Source organism: Crocodylus siamensis, chromosome 8, assembly GCF_052110815.1.
Source record: "Crocodylus siamensis isolate JL-2025a chromosome 8, ASM5211081v1, whole genome shotgun sequence".
NCBI classification, from domain to species: domain Eukaryota; kingdom Metazoa; phylum Chordata; order Crocodylia; family Crocodylidae; genus Crocodylus; species Crocodylus siamensis.
In genome coordinates, this window is record NC_143402.1 from 16,714,397 (window position 1) to 16,727,773 (window position 13,377).

Below are 13,377 nucleotides of genomic sequence, written 5' to 3' on the forward strand. Positions count from 1 at the left end.
TGATTCTGAAAATGCAGCTACCTGCCTGCAGTGGCCCAGGCTAGAGGCTGCGGGGGTGGCGCTAGAGCATATCTCCCTGCTCAGCTGGGTTAGACAGTTTGGGCAAAAGGTAGCAGGGAAATGCAAAACATCCTGCAATCATGGGGCTAGAAGTTACATACAAACCAGTTGAAGTGATCAGAAACTGATTTAAACCTGTAACAGAGCATAAGTTTGCAGCACATAAACCAGTTTCAAAATGGCCGAAACTGGTTTAAGAATGTAGTATCAGACTTAACAGATTTGGGTCGAACCGGTTTACGGAACTTCTGTCCCAGAGCCCTTACTGCTTTAAGTTAAACCAGTGTCCCCCAGCATCCCAGAATGCTTTTCAGCCATGGGCTAGGCTGTGCTGTGTGCTCCAGAAATCAGGGCTGGCCTCATCCCTCTCTTCTATAGCTGGAGCAGGGGTAGGGTATGGCTAGACGCCAGTCCCAGCCCAGCTCCTTGAGGCAAAGGGGGCAGGGAGGGGGTTTATTCCCCACTCCCTCCCCTCTACCCCTAAGGACCACAACTGGGCTCTGCCTGGGGTGGAGCAAACCCTGTCAGGGAACCCCCCACCCACCCACCTGCCGCTACAGTGGCAGTGGCACAGGTGTTGCCAGAGCTAGCCAACATGGCCCCACCATCCACCTGCCTTGCCCGTGGCTGGGGCTGGGTGGGCTGAGCCGGGCCTGTCCACGGGCATTGCTGAAGGCGGGCATGGAGGGGCCAGCCTGGGCTGGGCTGGGCTGTGGGGGGCAGGGCCCTTGGGCTCCCCATGCACAGGCTTTCATGGAGCTGCAGCTGGCTTGGAAGGGCCCAGTGGGGTTGGCCTGGTTCAGGCTGTGGCTGCAGGGCCTTTCTCAACTGGCTGTGGCTCCATGACAGCCCAGCCTAGTGGCATGGGAGGCGGCTGGCCAAGCAACGGGCTGCACAGAGTGGTTTGTAGGTGCCAGTGGACCCAGAGCCAGGCAGCCACCTGCCGCAGGGGCTTGTGTGCCTCCAGCCACCGCTGTATCCCCTGTCCTGTGCAGCACTTAGCAGGCTGCAGTCGCACTACCAGCTGCACGCTGGCTGGGGCCAGTGGGGCTGTTCTGCCTCCCTGCTGCCACTGCCTCCACTGTGCTGCTCTAGGTAAGCGGGTGAGAAGCTTCAGCACAGCACTTTCTGCCCAGTACATGGAGCTCTTCCTTCCATCTGTTCTGCCCACTCATGTGATGAGCAGCCCCTGCAGGTTGGCAGAGCAAGTGGAAGGCATCTGGGAGCTGGAGGAAGCTTCAGCCCACTGGCTTCTGCCCAGCTGGTGGAGCTCTGGCTCCAGCTCCTGGATGCCTTCTACCTGTTCTGCCTGCTGCTCATTGCTGGGCAGTCAGAGTGGGCTGCTGTGGTCAGTGGCTGCCCACGCCTCTGGGCTGCAGGGCCAGGCCAGACTGGACCGGGCTGCAGCCGGCTATTGCCTCCCCGCACTGCTGCTCATGCCCCTGGCCTGCAGCAGCCCGCCCTGAGAAGCCGGCACTGCTGTAAGCAGGTGGCGGGTGCCAGGCGCGTCATCACCACCTGCTGCGAAGGTTCGCTCCGCCACCACTTGCAAACTGTGACCCCCGTATGGGGCTGGAGGTAGGACGTGGCAGGCGCTGGCCTCTGCCCCTGAGGGCCAAAGCAGTCCAGGCCATGCTGCTGCAGTGGGAGGCAGCGGTGACTTGGGCTCTGTCATTAGCCCTAGCCCCTCTCCACTCCCTCCACACCTGCAGTGAGGTCACATCCCCGCTTCCCACCCCCTCCCCATGGCCTGCTTGCCTCTCCTCTGAAGACCTTGGCCCAGGTGCTGCGGCACGGGCCCTGCCTGAGGGGATCCTCAGTGTGGGACAGAGCCAGCGTGGTGTCAGTGCTTGTGCCATTGCTCCCTGCAATGGGGGGATTAAAGCGCCCCTTCCCCTCAAGCTACTGGTGTCTGGCCGCTGCAGCCCCAGGTGCACAAGTGGAGCCTATCAGTGCCTGTGCCACTCCCCCTCCCCCCTGCAATGGAGGGATTAAACCCCAACTTCCTCTCAGTCTACTGGGGTCTGGCCCTGCCCCAGCTGGTGCTGCTGAAGCAACAAGGGTGGGTGAGGGGGCTGGGCACCCCTGGCAGGGGCTGCTTTCTCCCTCCCCCTCCAGGCACACCCCAGCTGGGGTCCCTGCAGGCCAGGGTGGGGATTTAAGCCTGTCCCCAATCATAGTCAGGCCTGCCTGTGCCTGGCTGTGCCCCCCCACCCCCCAGCTCAGTTTTCCTGCAGCTGAGGGCTTGCTCTAGCACCCGCTGGCTTCTGGCCTGAGCCACTGTAGGCATGTGCCTGCATTTCCAGAATCAAAAGCGAATGTCTATTCACTTACAAATCAGTTCAATTTATGCAGATTAGACTAACCTGCAAAGATTGAAGCCATTCACACTTGGGCTTTTTGAATATCTGTACCTAGCCTGTGAGTTAACTTGAGTGTGGAAGGGATCTGGGCCAGAAGTTCAATAAACAGATTTAACCTAAATCTGTTATATCTGACACTACATCCATCCAGGTTTATCTTCAACTGGTTTCGGCCATTTTCAAAGTGGTTTGTGTGCATTAAACTTCTGTTGCGTTACAGATTTGAACTAGTTTCCAATTACTTTTACCAGTTTATGTGTAATTTCTGTCCCTAGCCCTAGGGATGCAAGTACAGGGCAGTCTCATTGCCCCCCAAATCCTGGTCCTGCTGTCAAGACCTGCTGTCAAGGGACTCAGTTTGTTCCAATTGTGTTGAAGGATCCTATAATGGCATCATCTGCCTGCTAGGAATGAATCAGAGAACAATAGCCCCGTTTAGCATTGGGCACTGAACAGCCACTAGATGGTACCTGTGGTCACCCTGGGCACTACTGTGAAATGAAGGGTGATGTTTGGCCAAGGGGAACAAGTTGAGCTAAGTACTTTGGAAATTCTCACCCATAAAGCATCATCCTATGCTAAATAGATTTTATTATTATAGGATCTGGATTCAGCCTCCAAGTCTAGAAAGAGAAGCCTCTATATCAATACTCTGAGCTGTACAGTCTCTGGTAAAAAAAAACCAAACCAAACCAAACCAAACCAAACCAAAAACCCACTGGTCTTACTTATCTTGTCTTTAAAAAGCACAATAAAAATATTCAGGCTTTTATTATTGGACCTCTAGGCATCGCTGTGTTTAATCAGACCAAATCACTAGAAAATAACTTAGCACCTGGCTATAAAAGGTCCTTGGCTCTCCTTCAAGAAAACTGAATGGCTTTAGAAATAAATATGAACAGTGTACAGTAGATCTTTTTTTTATTTTCACGTCCTCCGCGCCCCATCCTTCATGTGTCTGCGACATTTTTAAAAGCTCTTTTTAGAAGGAAACCGAAGTGCCCTTAGAAATTCTCCCGGTTTACTCAGAGTCTCCCGGGGATGCTGCACATCTCACCAAAGCAGCACACTTGACAGACTCAAGACGCGGCTGAGTGGGAGGCAGCCTGGTTGGAGTGATTGTCCGTACGCTCAGGGAACGGATCTTGTGACGTACTTGTCTGTATACATATTTCAGTTACTTCTTCCCACTCCCAAAACTCTGAATTGTTTATCTCCAGAAACAACTTTCTGAGGCAATGTCTGGAAGAAAAAGTAGTAAAAAGAAAAATGTTTTGGAAAACCGAGCCATCCCCACTTGATACCTCTACATCTCTGGTCAATGATTTAAGGAGTTCAAGTGAGTTAGAAACTGAGGTTAAATCTTCCACAAGGGAATTTCGTGCATGCTTTTGATCTATCTCAATGAAAGTACTAAGCCATCCAGACATAGATAAAAGGCCATGTTCTCTCATTACTTTAAAAATGGCTCGCTGGGAATTAAAATGGACTGTTTTGCAGTGCATCTTCCTATGCCTTGTGGGAGAGTGTATGTGCCTATGAGATGGGCCTGCTTCTCTGCTGTTTTGACCTCGCGTAGTCATTTAGCAGCCTAAAGTGAATCCAAAGTGCTCAAAAATGTCAGAAAGGTACCGTTTTACCCCCATTTGCCTTTATTCCCTGCATGGGTGAATGACCACATGGGGTGAAGGCACTGATGAACTAGGCAATATGGCTACATAACAGTGCCATTCTGAGATAGCAGCTTGTTCTGGTCACTTTGCATGGATGTAAATGACCCCACAAGGTGCTATATGGTCTTGTAGAACCAAATCTGCTTTATACTCAAACCATTTTAAACTATTTTGGCTGTGGAGATGAGACTTAGGGCGGACATCAGTTCCATTCATGCTTCCTCTAAGATTCCTTTTCACTGCTAGAATAATGCAAATGGCAGCTGGACACTCGATTGTGCCTTAAATAACCAAGAGTTTAAGAGAAGTGACTTTTCTCCCATCTCTTCTTAGAAATCCAAACAAATAAATGAATGGATGCGACAGCTATTAACATGAAGGCAAATCTCATCTAACACAGAGTATTTATGAGAAAAGCTTGCTTTCCTCTTAACATGTATATTCTTATAAGAACTATATTCTTTGGAAAATGGATACGGAGAATATTGCTACAGCAGTGCTGGATCTAGCCAACATATTTCACATGGTGCCAAAACTGCCTGAATTTTTTTGCTCATTATGCATAAATACATCACATACAATTAGATGCCTTCTGTCTTCTAAATGAATGACCAGGTACTCTTGGGAACATGAAATATGTAGCATGCATCCTTGTCACACAAAGGACTGTTTCCAGTGCCTAGAAGCCAGAGAGTGAGGCTGAGTATTATATGGCATGGATCTGAACATTTATAAACAAGAAATATGCCTAAAAAAAACTACCTTAGGACACATTTTAATCTCTTTTGCTGAACTGACTCTTTTCCTCCTGTGTAAAAGTAATTTATCTTCCAGGATGCACATGAGCTTATAAAAATAAACATAAACAGAAATATATTTGATTTCTCCCCCCCGCCTTTTTTTTGTTCCCCAAAGGACATACTCTTCTTATTCATGAGCTACAGATCTGTTTGTTAGCTTATAAAACATTTACAACTGTAATGTCGGGCAAGTGCAGTGATGACAAGCCTTTCCTGACACAACATGGCAACATTTTCTGGCATTGTGAAGACAAAATTTAATCTGGGTTACAGACAAAATAAAATAGTAAGAGAGAATATTGCAGAGCACAAGAGTTTCAGTCCTGACCAGCCCTGCGGTAGTTTGTGTGACACACAATCACTGGCTACTACACAGGAATGATTAGGCTAACGATATATATATCAGAGCAACTCCCAGATAAGAAGATACTGCTTTGGTGCTGCTAGTTCAAGTTCAATTTTCTTCCAGCTCTCTGGGTTCAAACTGGTGGACCACAAGGTTCTCAAGTCAAGTCTTGAATTAGGTGGTATGCAGACCACATGAAGGCTTGTTCAGCTCAAAGATGGGAGAAACTTGTTTACTGTCTGCTAAAACTTGAGACATAGGGTTGGATTTTTAGTGGTGTATACAGATGCAATAATGTGCCTAGTGGAATTTCAAAATGCCTAAGCAATATAGGAGCTAAATCCCTATTGATTTCAATAGGATTTAGGCACCTAATATGCCTATATCTCTAAAAATCTCTCACCAGCTGTCTATCTACATCTTTAGGTGCCTAAATAGCTCCCAGTAATGGGCTGGTTTTTCCAGAAATATTTTTTTCAGGTGCACACGCAGAATTATGGCTCCATTAAACTGTACTCTGAACTTGAACTATAGGGATGAATGCACTGAATTACTGGCTTGATTCTGATCTCCCTTACCCTGTTATAAATCATGCATAGCTCAAAGATCAGTCTTCTGCTTAAAACCATATGGTATGAGCAACTTCAGCACCTTTATCTGGAGAGAAAGGTTACTCTGCAGACTCATTAGAAAGAGTCTTCAGGTTGAATTTATCTCCATAATTAAGGTAGCATGGTCTCAACCCATATTCCTTGGAAATCTTTCATGTTCATTCTATTCAATTAAAAGAAAAAGCTGTAAAATATTTTCACTAGTAATTAGCCTAAAATTGACTTGGGAGTATGCGCTGCTTATGGTGGAAACAGAGTGTTGACAAAGGTAACAACTCACAGACTTAGACAAGAATAACTAGGGAATATGAGGAACTGCTGAGTCCCAAGTTTGGGAGTCCAGAAATTCCTAGCGCTGCTACAGATTTCTGGTGTGACCTCAGTAATAACAGCAACAATGATACTTGATCTGGCTTAATGATTTGGCTTATCTGGATGTTGTGAGCTCCTCATTTGTAAAGTACTCATGGGTCTCTACAGTGACTGAACACTCCTTGGGGCAGAGGTTATCATTCTGTGGGTGCATCTACTCATGCATTTATTCCAGCCTAGATTTACTGTGCAGTAAACTACTACAGAGTATGGGCAGGTGTCTACACATACAGGGAGCAAGGAGCAGATTTACCCCCAGGTTCCTGCAGTCCTGCAATGGGCCCCTGCTGCCAGCAGAGCTCCAGGCCCCCCCCGGTGCTAGCCCAGAGGCTGGCAGGGAGCATCTGGGGGGCTGTCTGCTGCTCGTGGTGGGGGGTAGGAAATGTCCCCGTCCTGGCAGCTGTGAGCTCCCGGTCCTGGCTTCCTGATCAGGGGCATGGGGCTTGGAAAGAACTGCAAGGGAGGGGCAGGAGCTAGTTGCTAGCTGCTCCACTGGTGGATCAGGGCAAGGGGCTGTGGCCTACCCCACCCCTATACCTCTTTCCAAGCCCTGCGCTTCAATCACCTGGTGAGGGCACAGGGCTCGGATCTGCCCCGACCGGGACAGTTCCTGGCCACCCTGGACTGTACGGGGAAGTCTGCATGTGCTGTCTGAAGCTGGCTAGGGACTGCCCAAAACAGGACAGAGTCCCCAGCCATCTCCAGGCTGCACTGCTTCCCAGCACAGCTTCGGGCTGGCTGGGAACTGTCCGGGTCAGGGGCAGGTCCCAGCCAGCTCCAGGCTAGGTGGGGAACTGCCCCCATGCAGGGAGCTCCCAGCCCCTGCTCTGTGAATGCAACTGCAATCATGGAGTGGGGGCTGAGAACAAGCTCCCAGCCTCCGCTCTGCAATCACGACTGGGGAGCAGGGCCTGGAAGCTCCCTGCTGCTGGGGCAGAGGGACACTGTCCCCACCTGGGCATGCAGGGAGGGGATTGAGGGGCTTGTTCCCCCACCCCCAGCTCCATGCTTGTGGTCCATGGATGTGCCTCCATGCACAGTGCATGAAAGCGATTGCATTCAGGGTCTTGTCCAGCACCCATTCGATGCAGTCGATAGCCCTGAATCAAGGGACTTTTCTCTCTTCTGGTAGTGAGTGTTTCATGCAAGGTAAATTATACAGCAATCAAGTTGTAGGAAAGAGAACTTTGCTGAGCTTGCAAGCTGCGTTGGCCCAGCACCAACCTGGCTTTGGCATGTTTTGCTGAGTCCCCTGGGTCACAGCCCAAGAGATCTTTCCGTAACTGACCCGCTATGTCCACTTTCATTCATCCTCCTACAGTTAAGCATGAGCTCTGTGCTCAAGGAGTTGGGTGGGGAACAAGCTCCCCAGCCTCTGGGAGCTGGGCAGGGAACAGGCTCCCCTGGTCGCAGGGCTTAGTCTGTGAGACCCTTATCTCCCAGCAGTGTCCCTGCGGTCATGGAGCTGCTGCTGGGAGATAAGGGTCTCCCAGCCCGCTGCAAGGGTTGCAATGGTGAAGTGGGAGATGGGAGATAAGGATTTCCCAGCCCCAGCTCCAATTGCAATCTCAGAGCAGGGGGCTTGGAGCTCTGTGCTGCTGAGGCAGGAGGACGTAGTCCCCACCTGGGCTCCTGTGGTGGAGCCTGTCCAGGGAGCAGGCAGTTCCCGAGGGCAGGGAGCTGTCTCCTGGCGAATGGCTGACTGGCAGCAGATTTTGCTCCCAGTCAGGCGTCTACATGAGCACTATGGCACTGTTACTAATGCCAAGTAAATTTGCTTTTTGCATTTTCAGGTAGCAAATTTACTCGGTATTGGGGAAGTTTACTGTGAAGTAAGCGAGTGCACGTGTAGATGCACATGCTTACTTTACAGTAAACTATGCTAAAGCGAAGTTAGGTGCCTCATGTAGACGTGGCCTTTATGAGGTTTACACAGCATTTAATGCAACCGAGCCTGATGAAATCACCTCTGTAGAAGCCCATGTGAAAATGGAAAATAGCAGAGGAATTTCACATATGCCCATCTGGTGTTTCCTTATGACTATTTGGACTTGAACAGTCCATATTCCAGGCTGTGAGCCCTCATCAAAGCAATTAAGTATAGCCAAGCCACAGGACATTTAGGGCCACATTTTCAGCTGACTGCCTCACCTAAGATCACAAGCAACAATAAGGAGGCCATTGACAGCCTGGCAAATAAAGAGAAGACAGTTTTAGTCAGCTCAGTATCCTGGTGCCCCTGAAGACCCATTGAACACCAGCTGATTATCAGCAGGTTGTACAGTCAGTGTGAAGGCCTGCACCCTCTTAACTGCAGAAGGATGAATGGAGCTGGACAAAGTGGGTCACTTACTGAAAGATTTCTTGGGCTGTGACCCAGGGGACTCAGCAAAATAGGCCAAAGCCAGGTTAGTGCCGGGCCAACGCAGCTTGCAAGCTCAGCAAATTCTCTTTCCTACAACTTTGATTGCTGCATCATTTACCTTGAGTGAATGTTCACTACCAGCAAAAAGAAAAGTCCCTTGATTCAGGGCTATCATCTGTATTGTATGGGTGCTTGGCACAGCTCTGAATGGAAGCCCTTTCATGAACTGGGAATGGAGGCACTTCCATGGACATGAGCCTTAACTAGGGCTTCACTATCAATTGTGAATAATGAAACAGGGTACTTACACCTGGGGCAGCATGTGTCTAGAGCCTACTGTGGTTTTTGGGATTAAGCTATGGGACACTGAGAAATATTTAAAAATATAAGCCAGCTCTGGACAGGTATCTCATACAAGGAGTCCTCTTTCCTCACTGATCGTTGAATGCCCAACTGCTCTGCTCAATTGGAGAAACCTTCTTTTAAAACCAAACTGTCTTTTGCTTTTCCCTTCTTCCCCTCTGGAAAGCTCACTTAGTCCATTATTTTTCAATCAAAATGAGAAGCATTTCCCAAGTCTCCCTCACCAAATGTCCCTATTTACAGTTTTCAGATGTTGGCAAGGATGTTTATATCTTGCTTGGTGATTTGTTTTATTACAATTATTCTAAGAAAATCACTGCAACAATTAGAAACATGCCGTGGGTGGGCTGTTTGTATTCATCCATTATTTGCAAACAGCCAGGAAATAAGGGGGGGTCTGGGATTGTTGTTTTTTTCCCCCTTTATAACACATCCATTCTGGCCTGGTCTGGCCCCAGAATGACACTACAGTGCTTGTCCCATACAGTACTTGATGTCCCATACACACTGGAACAGATGCGAACATGCCACTGAAACCTGTGGAGGCAATCAGTTAGGTCTGACCAAAGAAAGAGACGGAAAAATTGCAACCAAGTAACAGATATACCTCCAAAGATTAAGCACATTAAAAATAAAAAGTTTTGATGCATTTCAAATAACAGAGCTGACTTTGTTCAGACCCGCATTGTTCCTTTGCTAGCAAAAGGCAAGGAGCTGTCACTTCACAGATTTCTGCTTAAGTGTTGCTACAGGACACGATCATAGATTGCCTGAGATGCCTGATACCTGCAGTGATACAAGGCTAAAAATAAGTACAGGCTCAAAATTTGCTCTTTATGTATGTGTGTGATGTGTATAGATGCTACCAAGTATCTGCAGGTAAAAATACAAGGCCCTACTGCAGGAGGTGACAAACAAGCTCCACTCTCACTAAATCTGGAGAGAACAGGGGAGGGGAGAGGAGGGCACTCACGACATCTTTACATGTGCTCTGGGATGGAGGGGGGCTCATAATTAGAGCAAGCCACTTTACTTAAAACACCCACAGTGTCTTGTGTAGTCAGCATCCCGTGCTTCAAACTGGCAGCACGGCGCGAGGCCCGGGGCAAATCAGCCTGTGCAGGGCCCCACCCCTGCACACCCTGGATACAAGGAAGCCGGTGGTGGACTCAGTGGTGGAGGGAGGGGTGCCAAGCGGCCAGACGCAAAGCTGGCGGCACCGCTGAGTCGTTGCAGCCCCTCTGCCCGGGGCGCTGCGTCGTCCTCTGCTCCCCCCCACCCCAGGCAGCCCTACTCACATATTTCTTTCTAGAAGTTTGGATTTAGATCCTGTATTGCCACCCAGATGCAAAATATTAGTTTGTTTGTATTAAAAAGATCAGACCAGGTTTGTTCCATATCCAAGACATCCCAAAATGGGGGAGTCTCACAAGATCAACCGGTCGAAAATACCATGCAGGATTTTAAGACCATTAGCTAGTTAGTGTCTCACACCTGAACTCTATACCCTAATAGGTATAAAATCTCTACCATTTAATTTCAGCTTTATTTTTGAGGCAGTTCATCACCTTGTATGGCAGCACTGATTGATGTTTCTTTTATTCTCTTCTGATATATATTTTAGAAGTTCCTAGGATTTCTGTGACTACATGCTCTCCTTCTTATATACTAGGGGTTTAAAACTCCCTGTGAAACATGAATGTTACCAAGATGCTGTAATACAGTGAGAGATGTTACAGTCTATTTACATAAATAATACCCCCCGCCCCTCAGCTGTCTTTTGGAAATGCAGGGATACTGAATACATGTGACGCTGAGGCTGCTGGATTACTCTAATTATAATGCATCGGAGCAGGCGTCAGGCACATGTATAGGTGCCCCCAGGGCTTTAAGATGACCATTTCCTAAAATCCCAGCAGGACTGCTGACAACACGGAACAACTGTCATGGAAGAGCCATTGAATTTATTTCTATTCTATGTGTATCACAGCCTACAACTACTCTTTTATGATCCCCACTGTAAGTATAGCCTTTTAAAGTACAGCCTTGTAATTGCTTTTAATGCTGCCACAACTTAGAACTTCTTTAGAAATGCCCCGACTATTGACAAGGCCATAATGATTTCCATCTTCTTGCTTTTCAAAATGTGGACATAAATCCCTGTGTTCCTTGCATGGGGGGTGGCTGCTTTGCAGAGACAGCAGATTGCAGCAGATCTTCCCTCTTGTGATGGGCAGCAGTCATTATGGGCTACAGTGTCATGTCTAAATCTCTTCATTCAGGGTAATGGCATAATATAGGGCCCTCGGTGCAGGGAAGACAGTGTAAAAGACAGTGGTGTCATAGACTTTGGGATTTCAAGGTGGGGAGGAGTTACACTAACCAGCACCAGCCTCCTTACCCTCCCTGGTGGAAAATGCATTGTGAATGCTAAAAGAAATTAAGACCGGGCAAACCAGACTGTTCCTTTTGATAAGCCAGGGATGTCACTGGCCAGTGGCAATCAAAACATAGGTTACTGAATCCTTGGTTTGAGAAGAGAAAGGAAAGCCAAAGCCAGAGAAGGAAACCATACGCTGTCAGCGATTTCCTGAGCCTTGATTCATGGTCCTTGTCTATGGAATGGAGTGGTGGAGAGTCTGGATTCACAAGGCCTTTACCAGAAGCACTTCTGCCTTTTTCTAATGCTATAAACAAAAGTTTACATTTCTCAACATTTTTTCTGAGACCCCATCAAGAACCTGGATGTAGCAAGAGACAAAAATCCAAGTGGGATCTTTCAGGTGGGAAGACATATTTGTCTGATTCTGTAGACAGACACACAGATTCCTTTCCCAAATGAAAGGAATGAAAGGAATTAAAAATAGCATCTGTTTAGGAGCAAAAGGAGCAGTTAAGGCTGGATAGTGCCCACTCTCACCCTGTCTTTTAACATGCTTGTAACTTTAATTATGTGCTTACTTAGGGTTTTAGCTTTTAGTGTACTTATATGTCAGACTTTTTAAATGTTAGCAGTGCTTGAACTGGGTGAGGAGTTAGGGATGATAATGTGCTTCCAGCAAGACGTCATGATCAAATTCTGTCATGGGGCTTTTCTTTCCCTTTTTGAGTTTCTGCCTCTTGTTTCTCTCAGTAGTGAGATAAGGGAGCCATAACTTTGAACACAAGTGATGAGGACATTTCTAACGAGACTGTCCACCACTGGTACAGATTTACAGTGCTTAACTTAAGTGTATTTGAAACACAGCTTTGAACAGCAAAGGGCAAGTGTTGAGAACATGAATACATCAGAATTAGCGTTCTTACTGCTCCTTCATCATGACACCTACTTCAGGCTTATTAAAATCCTCTCTGACGTTCAGTACATCTGAGGAGGCAGGTTAAATAGTTGGGGTGTGTGAAGAGGGCAGTATTCAATTTGGATTCTGATTCAGCCCAGTTTGGGGGACAGTGATTCGATTTGCTGATTTGGATCACTGTCCAGATTCGAGGTGGCCAAATCTGAAGATACGATTCTGATTTGGAGAGTCAGCGATGGATGGAGTGTCCCACAGGAGCGCAGGGGAAGTCCCCCATGCGATCGGTGGCCAACCCAGAAGTGGACCCTGGGTGCCCTCCCCTCAACCCCAAGACCCAGGAGGCACCAGTTGCTGAGCCGGGGGGCAAGGGTTTCCCCCACCCCCATGCACTCCACGGTGGACCCAGAAGTGGACCAGAAGTAGTTTTGGTCTGCTTCCAGGTCTGCTTCCGAGTGCACAGGGGACCCCCCCATGCTCCCATGGGATGCTTCATCTGCCCTACCATCTCAGCATTCACGATCTGCCTGGTACCCTGATGTATGAAGAAAAAACATATAAAGCTGTGTCTATGGCCGAATCATCAAATCTTTCTGAATCAAATTGGAAGCCTTGATTCAGAGAGATTAAAGGATCTCCTGATTCAATTTGAATTCAGAGATTTGGCTGCCGAGTCAGGCTGAATCAATTCAGCATCTGAAGCTTCGCACAGCCGTACAAAATAGACACCTTTATAGACTAACTAATATATATATATTAGGGCAATACACACACACACACACACACATAGCACAACCCCAAGTTCACCTCATCAGATGCTGTGAAAGGACAGCATAGCGCAGACTATAAAGTTGGGTGAGTGATAGAATACAACAGACAGGAAAGCAGGGTATTGAGCCTAGAGCAGGCACTTCAGATCCAAAGACCTTTGAGGAACGGTGGCACAGTAATGGCAGCTGGGACTGGCAGAGATCTTGGGAACAGGCAGGGGGAGCGGGGCAGTTTCAGTTCACATTAGACTCAAATCTGCCCTAGACAGATGTGTCAGTGACACCGTGAGAGTCACCTGGACAGTAAGTGTCCTGCCCTGGACCTCGTCTTGTGTACCACCAGGATGATGTAAAGCAT

General features: G+C 48.1%; 1 protein-coding gene across 3 annotated transcripts in view; it reads right to left on the reverse strand.

Moving 5' to 3' along the window:
• Positions 1 to 13,377, reverse strand: part of TRPC5 (transient receptor potential cation channel subfamily C member 5) — a 168,393-nt gene that overhangs the window by 76,780 nt on the left and 78,236 nt on the right. The window lies entirely within an intron of this gene.